General features: G+C 42.9%; 1 protein-coding gene across 4 annotated transcripts in view; it reads right to left on the bottom strand.

The window, feature by feature from the left end:
• Positions 1-13,422, bottom strand: part of CPQ (carboxypeptidase Q) — a 636,368-nt gene that overhangs the window by 123,149 nt on the left and 499,797 nt on the right. The gene's annotated exons all lie outside the window — the stretch shown is intronic.

Genomic DNA, 13,422 nt, shown 5'->3' with positions numbered 1-13,422 from the left:
GAGCAGACTGACTGTTAATAAAGGGGATGCTGCTTTAAATCATTACGATCTTCTGTTAACCATGGTTACCTCCAAAGAACAATGTGCAGTCATCAAGAGCATTGTTGCTTATAAGGTTGACCCTAAATCAACCAGTTATAGGATGATCAAGAACTTTAAAGAGAGAGCTTAAATTCCTGAAATATGGCTTCAGGATGCCCAAGAAAGACAAGGAAGTGCTAGGACCATCTACTAAAGACGGTTGATCTACGGGATCAGTTCAACACCAGCACACACATTGCTCAGGAATGGCAACCGGCAAGTGTCAATGCATCTACACACACAGTGAGACAAAGGCTTTTAGAAGCTGGCCAAGTGTCAAGAAGAGCAGCAGTAATACCCTATGTTACTTTTATGTTCTATTACTATTCATATGGTGAGGTGAACTACAAGACCTAGGCTCTGTGTACACGTTGCAGATTTAGCTGCGGATCCGCAACATTTTTGGCTGCACGGATTTGCATCAAATCCGCAGTGTAGTGCACAACCAATAATAGTAAATGGGAAATTAAGTATTGTGCACATGCTGCGGAAAAATCTGCACAGAAATGCAGCGTTTTTTTCCCGCAGCATGTCAATTCTTATTGCGGATCTGCAGCGTTTCTGCACCCATTGACTTCCATTCCGAAGCAAAACCGCAGATGTAAAAAAGATCTGCGGATTTGCTGCGGATGTGGGTGCTAGAAACGCTGCAGATCGGGAGGAGGGAAGTGTGTGGGCGGAGACTGTGTGCATCCCGAGAATGTGTGTGGGGTCTGCGTGCATGTGTGTGTCTGTGTGTCTGCATGTGTCCCTGTGTGTGTGCAGCCATTGTCTGATGGGACTACTGCTCCCATACGGCTATGAATGCTCACAGTCATAGCATTGCCAATGATGGGAAAGTAGTCTGTCCCATCAGACAATGCATGTCAAATGTAAAAAAAACATTCAGTACATACATATACACCTACATTACAGACAGTACATACAACATATAACATAGAGTACATACTCACCAATCACCTAGTCCCCAAAGCCCTCGATCTCCTGTAATAAAAATAATAAACCAACCTATACATTACCTTTCTGCCGTAGACTAGTTAATAACGAGTGTCCTACGTCAATCTCCCGTGTAGAACACTGACATCGGGTGATGTCATTGCTCTACAGGGGCTCCCGCGATGAACTGACAGGTGGAGGTAATCCTTCACGATGTACCCTAATTCTCACGCAGCATTGCTGTAAAGTGAGAGCCTGAACTCAGGTAACCTCAGTGATGCACTGCAGGAGCCATTGTCTCCTGTCAGTGCATCATGGGAGGCCCTGTAGAGCAGTGACATCATCCAATGTCACTTTTCCACAGGGGAGATCGTCGTGGGACACTCGTTATTAAATGGACAGGGAGTATTTGTTTGTTTATCATTATTTTTTTTGCAGGAGATCAAGGGCGTCGCATGGATTAGGCATATAATAAAGATGGCAAAACTGTGCAGTGTTTTATTTCATTAAAATACTTTTTTCTGGCTGTGTTTTTTTTAATCCTTAACAACTATAGGATTAGTACTGGATAGGTGTCTTATTGATGCCTCTCCATAACTAACTGGGCTTAATATCACCTTTCAATACAAACGTGACATTAACCCCTTATTACCCCATATGCGACCACTACACGGCAGTGGAAAGAGAGAGGCTAAGTGCCGGAATTGGCACATCATAAAGATGCGCCATTTCTGGGACGGCTGGGGGCAGAATGTTTGTAGCCGAGGGGGCCAATATCCATGGTCCCTTCCTAGGCTATGAATATTTGCCCCCAGTCATCGGCTTTCCCTCTCTGGCACAGAAAATTGCGCAGGAGCCCACTCCATTTTTTTCCCCGTTTTTTTTTTTTCAAAATTAAACATATTGTTCATTAATAAACATCGGCCTTGCTATTATATATCTATCTATCTTTAGATATATCACTCTGCCAATAAATATATAATAATAATAATAATCTTTATTTTTATATAGCGCTAACATATTCCGCAGCGCTTTACAGTTTGCACACATTTTCATCACTGTCCCCGATGGGGCTCACAATCTAAATTCTCTATCAGTATGTCTTTGGAGTGTGGGAGGAAACCGGAGTGCCCGGAGGAAACCCACGCAAACACGGGGAGAACATACAAACTCCTTGCAGATGTTGTCCTTGGTGGGATTCGAACCCAGGACCCCGGCGCTGCAAGGCTGCAGCGCTAACCACTGAGCCACCGTGTTGCCCTAAATATAGATATATCTATCCATTTACACTACCATTCAAAAGTTTAGTGTCACTTAGAAATTTCCTTATTTTTGAAAGAAAAGCACAGTTTTTTCCAATGAAGCTAGCTTTAAATGATTCAAAAATACACTCTATACATTGTTAATGTGGTAAATAACTATTCTAGCTGCAAACGTCCGGTTTCTAATGCAATATCTTCATAGGTGTATAGAGGCCCATTTCCAACAACTGGGGCGCCCTCCTAGGGCTGTGGGGTACTCGGTACCGGGCCGGTGTCAGCGGGATGTGTCACAGCAGTGGTGACCCGGTCCGTGGCCCTGGGCGCCCAATTAATAGGGGAGATTTGAATGATGGAATGTAGTTAATGGAATAGTTTGTGACGCCACCTGTGGTGTTCGGCAAGTGAGGTGTTAAGCCGACGCTGTATGCAGACCCTCTGGGACTGGTGGTGTGGTGCAGCCAAGATGGTGTAACTCCCCACAGGTGGAGCTGTAGTCCCAGGGCAGTGTAGATGTAGGGGTAGAGGAGAGGCACAGGCGGTGTAGAAGCTGGTACACCGATGTAGTGGTACAGGGTGGGTTAGCGCAGGAATAACTGGAGGACACCAGGGCATGTAGTTCCAAAGCTTTACTCACAGTCTGTAGTACACACAGGTGCCTGCCTCCGTGCTGTGTCCTCCAGGTCAGGGACTCAGTCAACCTCCAGGTCAGATGGAATGCTTCCTTCCAACACTCCGCCAACATGTGCCTTTCTGAACGTCTCCTCTTATAGCGCCTTTGGTGTGAAGTACTCCTAGTACTGAGTTACACTGGAGTTCCTCCTGACAGATGTTCCAAAGAACCATACTTGTACGGCAGACAGCTGTAGCCTGCTTCGGGGACTCCTTACTCCTCAGTCCCGGCTTACTATCCAAGTTGCTGTTGTGCCCCCAAGTCTTAGATGGGAGTAGTGCATTTACAGCTCACTACTCCACCGGTGTCTGCTGTAGGACCATTAGTATCCTTACAACCTCGGGGACTGGGCCCCGGCCTTGCGCTTAGAACTTCTAGGCAGGGTTCTCTCCTAACCCACGTCCTCTGTTCCCTTTTACTCCTTCGTTCCTTCGCTCTGCTCCAAAGGTGCTCTGCTACACTCCAAGCAGGGAGCCGCAATGTGGCTTTGCTGAACTACTGTGTTGTGTGGGCTGCAGGTGTTGGAGCATGGTCAGGAGCCTCCAACCTACCTGGATGGTGGGGTACCACACCTCAGGAGGAGGTGCAGTATCTCTGTGGCAACTGAATCCTCAGGGGCGCCACATTACTATCACTGCAGTGTTCTTTTCTACTTTGTGTTTGCTAACTGTGTAAGAAGGCTAATGGATGGTTAGAATATCCTTGAAAACCCTTGTGCAAATATGTTAGCACAACTGAAAACAGTTTGGCTGATTAGAGAAGCTATAAACCTGACCTTCCTTTGAGCTAGTTGAGAATCTGGAGCATTTACATTTGTTGGTTCCATTAAACTTTCAAAATGGCCAGAAAAAAAGAACTTTCATGTGAAACTCGACAGTCTATTCTGGTTCTTAGAAATAAAGGCTATACCATGTGAGAAATTGCCATGAAACTGAAGATTTCCTACAATGGCGTTTACTACTCCCTTCAGAGGAGAGCACAAACAGGCTCTAACCAGAGTGGAAAGAGAAGTGGGAGGCCCCGCTGCACAACTGAGCAGCAAGACAAGTACATTAGAGTCTGTAGTTTGCGAACTCAATGCCTCACAGGTCCTCAACTGGCAGCTTCATTAAATAGTACACGCAAAACGCCAGTGTCAACATCTACAGTGAAGAGGCAACTCCAGGATGCTGGCCTTCAGGGTAGAGTGGCAAAGAAAAAGCCATATCTGAGACTGGTTAATTGTCATGGTTAGGACATGGTTAATGTCCTGTTCTCACAGGGTTAACTTTTGCCGGCCTCTCTTTGGATCTGGGAGGGGTATTTATACTCACTCCAGATTAGCCATCTCTGTCAGCTATACTGTTATTCTGGCTGTGTGTCTGACCGACCCCCTGGTGTGTGTGTACTGCATTGCTTATTTGATTCCCGTGTATGACCCGGCCTGTCCCCTCACTCTCAACTCCATCTCACGTTTTAGGTACTATTGTCTTCTCTGGTTCTGACCTCCTGGCTTGGCTATTGTTACTCCGCTACCGTTTGCCCCGATTGTACCGTCTATTGCCCGTTCTGGTTTTCTGATCTATTGCTACGTCCTGACTATCCGCTCTGTCTAACCCTTTGGTACTGTCCTGCTATCTTGTGCATTGACCCCGGCTTGATCTGGTTTCCGCCCCTGTCTATGCCCCTTGGTAACCTGTCCCGTAGTTACCTTTCTAGGAGTTTCCCTGCAGCTCCTAGCTCTGTGGAGCTTAAGCCACGCCCCCAGCAGTCATGTGCTTCAGGTCCTGATAGTTTGAAGCACGCATTGTCACCACTGCTGAACTGCTCCACAGGTATCTTTGAGCACGGTTTTTTGTACTCACGACATGCGCACTGGCTCAGTGAGCGAGTGTAGTGCGGTGTTCCTGACACTAATAAAAGGAAAAGATTAATATGGGCAAAAGTACACAGAGATTGGACAGAGGAAGATTGGAAAAAAGTGTTATGGACAGAGGAATCCAAGTTTGAGGTGTTTGAATCACACAGAACATTTGTGAGACGCAGAACAACTGAAAAGATGCTTGAAGAGTGCCTGACGCCATCTGTCAGGCATGGTGGAGGTCATGTGATGGTCTGGGTTGCTTTGGTGCTGGTAAAGTGGGAGATTTGTACAAGGTAAAAGGGATTTTAAATAAGGAAGGCTATCACTCCATTTTGCAACGCCATGCCATACCCTGTGGACAGCGCTTGATTGGAGCCAATTTCATCCTACTACAGGACAATGACTCAAAGCACACCTCCAAATTATGCAAGAACTATTTAGGGAAGAAGCAGGCAGCTGGTATTCTATCTGTAATGGAATGGCCAGCGCAGTCACCAGATCTCAACCCCATTGAGCTGTTGTGGGCGTAAAAAGTGCCCATCAAGCCAAACCAACTTGTGGGAGGGGCTTCTGGAAACATCTACAACAAATAAAAATCTTTTTTTCGAACCTTGTCAATGTCTGGACTAGATTTTAAATTCATTTGGCAACTCATTTGATTAATAAAAGTATGAGTTTTCATGGAAAACACAAAATTGTTTGGGTGACCCCAAACTTTTGAACGGTAGTGTATCTATCTATATATATATCTGTCTATAGATATATCTATCGATAGATATATCTATATGGATAGATATATCTATCTATTTATTATCTATTGAAGACAATTATCTATTATCTATCCATCTATAGATCTATCTACCGATCTATCTATAGATCTATCTATGTGTGTAAACATCACTCTTCAGTGGAGTATGCAAAATAAGAGGGTTGGACAAAGAAATGACATCACAACTTTCTTTTTGTTAAATAATAGATCTTTATTTAGCTTACAAAAACGCATACAAATCCACATAAAAAAATGTATCAAATTCGCATCAAAAACGTGCAGATTTTTGCCTACGTTTTCTGGCAAGAGATGCAGTTTCTGTGCAGAAAAAATCTGCAGGCAAATCTGCAATGTGTGAACATACCCTAAAGGTCCATCCGGATTGAGTAAACCTTTTTGCGGTGGGATGGCCTTTTTGCTCTTTTGATCAGAATAGCGTCCACTAAGTAATCTATGTTATTTACATGTACTATTACTATTTATTTATCTATTGCAGGGCATTTGCTCATTTTGTTTTTATCGTAGGTTTAGTCTGAAAAATGGGCACAGGGTCAGTGTGTACCTAAATATTGCATTTATACTAACATGCTGGGGCTAATTTCTTTGCTTTTGCTTCTTTAATATCTAGAAAATTTTCTGTGATTGAAAATACAAGTAGCTGCCTCTTTCTTAGTCGTGTGGAATGATTTTTAAAATTCTTTTGTATTGGTAAGTAATGACACAAGATTGGTGAGGACCTATCCCAACATTTCCCGCGGTACAACATGGCTCATTCACTTTAACAGACCTGTGTTGCGGTTTTCAGCACATGGTGGAACGGATAGTCCTGCAATTTCTTTTTCAGATGTAAGTATGTGTTACCAATTTATATAGTCAGTCCAGTGTATTGTGGATTTATTTTACATATTAGTATCATCTGGATACTCAAGAAATCAGAAAACATCAGAACATGGGATTGCAAAAAGCTTCACACCACAAAATCCAGAGACTACCATGCTTAGTCTTGTACCAGCCTTCTCCAAACACTTGTATGTAAGAGTGGTATAAGTCTTAGTCTGGGTCCATCGGTCTTCTTTCCTTATACTGTATCGTCTATGAAGAAAGGGATTCCCTCAAGTCAACAATGTTGACTTGCATGTTTTCTCTGTAGAAATTTTGGAATTGACACTAATAAAAATCTTTGGAAGCAGATTATCTGCTTGAGAAGAAAAGAATTGAGTGGTTAAAATTCAAAGTCTGATCCTCATCTTCCCTGATATTAGCCATTGGTGAACCAGGTGAACCTCCAAACATGTTAGATAGTTGATTATTCCCTCCAAAATCAACGGGTCAAAATACATCTAATGTGTATGCCCAGCTTAAGAGATGTTCTTTTGTTCATAGGTCCGGCTTCTGTATTCCTCAGTAATTAGCAGTAGAGTTGAGCGAAACGGGTCGAACAATTTCAAAAGTCGCCGACTTTTGGCAAAGTCGGGTTTCATGAAACGAAACCCGACCCTAGGATGAGGTCAGCCACGAGGTCGGCGACTTACGCGCCAGTCGCGTTTCAAAAGTTTGTTTAGCGCTCTTTTTCAGCCAATCAGGATCCACGGACACTGTGGGCAACGTGATGACATAGGCAGGGGTCGCCACCATCTTTCAGAAGGGCATGCAAGTGATTGGCATGCTTTGGTGGGCGTCACAGGGGTTATAAAAGGGCGTGCACGCCGACCGCCATCTTACTTCTGCCGATCTTAGCATAGGGAGAGGTTGCTGCTGATTCTGTAGGGAGAGCGTTAGGCAGGGAAGAAGACAAAAAAACTGCTTCTGCTGCTAGCGATTTTGCCTGTACAACACACCAGTAACTGTGTGTGCAGTGCAAGGGGAGGCTACATAGTGGTGTATCAGTGGTGTTGGTTGTTGGGCTGCCTTCTAAGGCTTCCTGACAGCTGCATTGCTGTTTACCCACTGCTCTGCAAACTGCTTTTTTAAAAGCAATCCCAATTTTTTTTTTGTCCTGCTAAGGTACTGAGCGTGCATTTATTCACACCATACAGCGGTGTACGCTCCTCACACAGTACCGTGTAACGGCTGTTATCACAGCCACAGTGAAGCTATCTGTGTGTCACTGTGGAAGGATAAGTGGAGGACTTGTTCCGTTCTTACAGACCTACACTCTAGGGAGATTCCTATTCTGCCCAATTCTACAATTCACTTTTTTCACACCTGTGCCATCGAGCCTGTGACATAGCGCTCTGATATTCAGTGGGCCTCACACAATCCAAAAGTGTCCAGTGTCCACAAGTGTCTGCAGAAATTCAAAATCTCCCTTATCCTGTAGTCACTTTTTTCACACCTGCTGCATCGAGCCTGTGACATAGCGCTCTGATATTCATTGGGCCTCACACAATCCAAAAGTGTCCAGTGTCTGCAGAAATTCAAAATCTCCCTTATCCTGTAGTCACTTTTTTCACACCTGCTGCATCGAGCCTGTGACATAGCGCTGTGATATTCAGTGGGCCTCACACAATCCAAGTGTCCAGTGTCCACAAGTGTCTGCAGAAATTCAAAATCTCCCAGAAATTCAAAATCTCCCTTATCCTGTAGTCACTTTTTTCACACCTGTGCCCAGCGTCGGACTGGCCCACCGGAGAACCGGTGGATTCTCCGGTGGGCCCTGGCATCTGGTGGGCCCTGGCACCTGCTGGCATACAGGGCCAGCAGCTGCCTAGGGCCCCCGCTGCTCCAAGGGCCCCCAGCCAGTGGTGTGTCGCACACTATGCAGCTGCTATGGGGGCCCCTGCCAGTGGAGCAGCAGCGGGTGTCAGGAGGCAGGAGCCCCTGTCCCCGCTGCTAAAGAGAAATGAATATTCACTGCGAAGCAGTGAATATCATTTCAGGTCTCCACCCCCAGAGGCCCCGCCCCCAGCCCAGTAAGCCGCTCTGCAGACTACAGCTGTAAATCAGGGCCGGCGCCGCCCTCAGTCCTCTCTGCTCCTGGCTCACAGCCAGTGCACGATGACGTCACTACATCGCGCACCCGCTGTGTGTCTGGCAGAGGGAGCAGCTCTTGACACTGAAGCCGGGATCAGCGTGGGAGCGAGGAGGAGAGGTGAGAATCGTGGTTTTTTTTTTTTTATATCTCTCTCGCTCTCTCTAGCTGTCTCTCTCTCTCTCTCTCTATCTATCTCTCTCTCTATCTCTCTTATATCTATCTATCTTTCTATCTCTATCTATTATCTATATCTATCTATCTCTATATCTATCTCTATCTATCTATTTCTATATCTATCTCTATCTATCGCTCTATCTTTATATCTATCTTTCTATCTCTACATCTATCTCTATATCTATCTATCTCTATATCTTTCTATATATATATCTCTATATCTATCTATTATGTCTATCTATCTATCTCTATATCTATCTATCTTACTCTATCTATCTCTATATCTATTATCTCTATATTTATTATCTATCTATCTTTATCTATATATATCTCTATCTAATATCTATATCTATCTATCTATATCTATACCTATCTATCTATTTATCTATCCGTTATCTATCTCTATATCTTTTCTCTGTATCTATCTATCTCTATATCTATATCTCTCGCTATCTATCGCTCTATCTCTATATCTATCTCTAGATCTATCTTTATATCTATATCTATATATCTATCTCTATCTATCTCTCTATCTATCTCTATATCTATATCTATTTCTCTCTATATCTATCTCTATAGCTATCTATTTATATATCTCTATCTATCTCTATATCTATCTCTCTGTATATCTATCTTTCTATCTCTATATATCTATCTATCTTTCTCTATCTATTTATCTCTATATCTTTTCTCTGTATCTATCTTTCTCTATATCTATATCTATCTATCTATTTATCTCTATCTCTATATCTATCTCTCTGTATATCTATCTATCTTTCTATCTCTATATCTCTATATCTATCTATCTTTCTCTATCTATCTATTTATCTCTATCTATTATCTATATCTATCTATCGCTCTATCTCTATATCTATCTTTCTATCTCTACATCTATCTCTATATCTATCTTTCTAGCTATCTCTATATCTATCTATATCTATATCTATCTATTATGTCTATCTATCTAGCTATCTCTATTATCTATATCTACCTATCTCTATATCTTTCTATCTTACGCTCTCTATATCTATCTGTTATCTCTATATTTATTATCTATCTCTATCTATTATCTATATCTATATCTATCTATTTATCGATCTCTGTATCTATCTCTCTCTATATCTATCTCTCTCTCTATCTACCGCTCTCTCTATCTCTATCTATCTTTATATCTATATCTATCTATCTATCTATCTCTATATCTATCTATTATCTCTATATCTACCTATCTATCTCTATATCTATATCTGTTTCTCTCTATATCTATCTCTATATCTCTCTCTCTATAGCTATCTATATATTATCTCTATATCTATCTATCTATATCTATCTATCTCTATATCTATCTATCTATCTCTATATCTATCTATCTCTATATCTATTTGTTATCTCTATATCCATATCTATCTCTATATCTATCTCTATATCTATCTTTCTATCTAACACTATATCTCTATATCTATCTCTATATCTCATTATCTATCCATCTCTACCTCTCTCTCTTTATCTATCTATCTATTGATCTATCCATCTATTTCTATATCTATCTCTATATCTATCTATTATATCTATCTATTATCTCTATTATCTATATCTATCTATCCATCTATCTAGCTATCTCTATATCTCTCTCTATATCTATCTATCTTTCTAACTCTATATCTATCTATCTCTATACATATCTCTATATCTAGCTATTATCTCTATATCTATCTCTATATCTATCTTTCTATATCTATCTGTCTCTACACTCACTGGCCACTTTATTAGGTACACCATGCTAGTAACGGGTTGGACCCCCTTTTGCCTTCAGAACTGCCTCAATTCTTCGTGGCAGAGATTCAACAAGGTGCTGGAAGCATTCCTCAGAGATTTTGGACCATATTGACATGATGGCATCACACAGTTGGCGCAGATTTGTCGGCTGCACATCCCTGATGCGAATCTCCCGTTCCACCACATCCCAAAGATGCTCTATTGGATTGAGATCTGGTGACTGAGGAGGCCATTTGAGTACAGTGAACTCATTGTCATGTTCAAGAAACCAATCTGAGATGATTCGAGCTTTATGACATGGCGCATTATCCTGCTGAAAGTAGCCATCAGATGTTGGGTACATTGTGGTCATAAAGGGATGGACATGGTCAGCAACAATACTCAGGTAGGCTGTGGCGTTGCAACGATGCTCAATTGGTACCAAGGGGCCCAAAGAGTGCCCAGAAAAAATTCCCCACACCATGACACCACCACCACCAGCCTGAACCGTTGATACAAGGCAGGATGGATCCATGCTTTCATGTTGTTTACGCCAAATTCTGACCCTACCATCCGAATGTCGCAGCAGAAATCGAGACTCATCAGACCAGGCAACGTTTTTCCAATCTTCTACTGTCCAATTTCGATGAGCTTGTGCAAATTGTAGCCTCAGTTTCCTGTTCTTAGCTGAGAGGAGTGGTACCCAGTGTGGTCTTCTGCTGCTGTAGCCCATCTGCCTCAAAGTTCGACGCACTGTGCGTTCAGAGATGCTCTTCTGCCTACCTTGGTTGTAACGGGTGCCAATTTGAGTCACTGTTGCCTTTCTATCAGCTCGAACCAGTCTGCCCATTCTCCTCTGACCTCTGGCATCAACAAGGCATTTCCGGCCACAGAACTGCCGCTCACTGGATTTTTTTTCTTTTTCGGACCATTCTCTGTAAACCCTAGAGATGGTTGTGCGTGAAAATCCCAGTAGATCAGCAGTTTCTGAAATACTCAGACCAGCCCTTCTGGCACCAACAATCATGCCACGTTCAAAGGCACTCAAATCACCTTTCTTCCCCATACTGATGCTCGGTTTGAACTGCAGGAGATTGTCTTGACCATGTCTACATGCCTAAATGCACTGAGTTGCCGCCATGTGATTGGCTGATTAGAAATTAAGTCTTAACACACAGTTGGACAGGTGTACCTAATAAAGTGGCCAGTGAGTGTATATCTATCTCTATATCTATCTATCTATCCATTATCTATTTTCTATCTATCGCTATATCTATCTACCTATCGATCTATCTATCTATATTTCTTTCTATATCTATCTTTATATCTATCTCTATCTATCTCTATGAATCTTTCTATCTATATCTATCCATTATCTACTTTCTATCCATTATCTACTATCTATCTCTATATCTATTTCTACATCTATCTTTCTATCTATATCTATCTAACTCTATATCTATATAGCATTATACCCTATGAGGGGGTGCATTATTCCCTATGAGGGGGGCAGTATTATACCCTATGAGGGGGCAGCATTATACCCTATGAGGAGGCAGCATTATACCCTATGAGGAGGCAGCATTATACCCTATGAGGAGGGCAGCATTATTCCCTATGACGGGGTGCATTATTCCCTATGAGGGGGGCAGTATTATACCCTATGAGGGGGCAGCATTATACCCTATGAGGGGGTGCATTATTCCCTATGAGGGGGTGCATTATTCCCTATGAGGGGGGCAGTATTATACCCTATGAGGGGGGCAGTATTATACCCTATGAGGGGGGCAGTATTATACCCTATGAGGGGGTGCATTATACCCTATGAGGGGGTGCATTATACCCTATGAGGGGGGCAGTATTATACCCTATGAGGGGGGCAGTATTATACCCTATGAGGGGGGCAGTATTATACCCTATGAGGGGGTGCATTATTCCCTATGAGGGGGGCAGTATTATACCCTATGAGGGGGGCAGTATTATACCCTATGAGGGGGTGCATTATACCCTATGAGGGGGTGCATTATACCCTATGAGGGGGGCAGTATTATATTCTATGAGATGGCTGCATTATATTCTATGAGATGGCTGCATTATATTCTATGAGGGGGCTACATTATATTCTATGAGGGGGCTGCTTTATATTCTATGAGGGGGCTACCCCAACTCCTGCTACATAATTAAGACATGTACAACCTTATATTATACCCGGATATTAGCGTGTTTTACCGCACAATTGGTGGTCTGGTATTTAACTCTATGCAGCTACATAGTGGGCCCCAAGAATGATTTTCTCTGGTGGGCCCAAGGTGTTCCAGTCCGACGCTGCCTGTGCCATCGAGCCTGTGACATAGCGCTGTGATTCAGTGGGCCTCACACAATCCAAGTGTCCAGTGTCCACAAGTGTCTGCAGAAATTCAAAATCTCCCAGAAATTCAAAATCTCCCTTATCCTGTAGTCACTTTTTTCACACCTGTGCCATCGAGCCTGTGACATAGCGCTGTGATATTCAGTGGGCCTCACACAATCCAAGTGTCCAGTGTCCACAAGTGTCTGCAGAAATTTAAAATCTCCCTTATCCTGTAGTCACTTTTTTCACACCTGCTGCATCGAGCCTGTGACATAGCGCTCTGATATTCATTGGGCCTCACACAATCCAAAAGTGTCCAGTGTCTGCAGAAATTCAAAATCTCCCTTATCCTGTAGTCACTTTTTTCACACCTGCTGCATCGAGCCTGTGACATAGCGCTCTGATATTCATTGGGCCTCACACAATCCAAAAGTGTCCAGTGTCCACAAGTGTCTGCAGAAATTCAAAATCTCCCTTATCCTGTAGTCACTTTTTTCACACCTGCTGCATCGAGCCTGTGACATAGCGCTCTGATATTCAGTGGGCCTCACACAATCCAAAAGTGTCCAGTGTCCACAAGTGTCTGCAGAAATTCAAAATATCCCTTA

This window comes from Dendrobates tinctorius, unplaced genomic scaffold (assembly GCF_039654945.1).
Source record: "Dendrobates tinctorius isolate UK_male_01 unplaced genomic scaffold, ASM3965494v1 ptg000165l, whole genome shotgun sequence".
In the NCBI taxonomy this organism is placed as follows: Eukaryota; Metazoa; Chordata; class Amphibia; order Anura; family Dendrobatidae; genus Dendrobates; species Dendrobates tinctorius.
Note: the sequence above shows the minus strand (reverse complement) of the source record. Positions and strands in the feature narration are given on the sequence as shown.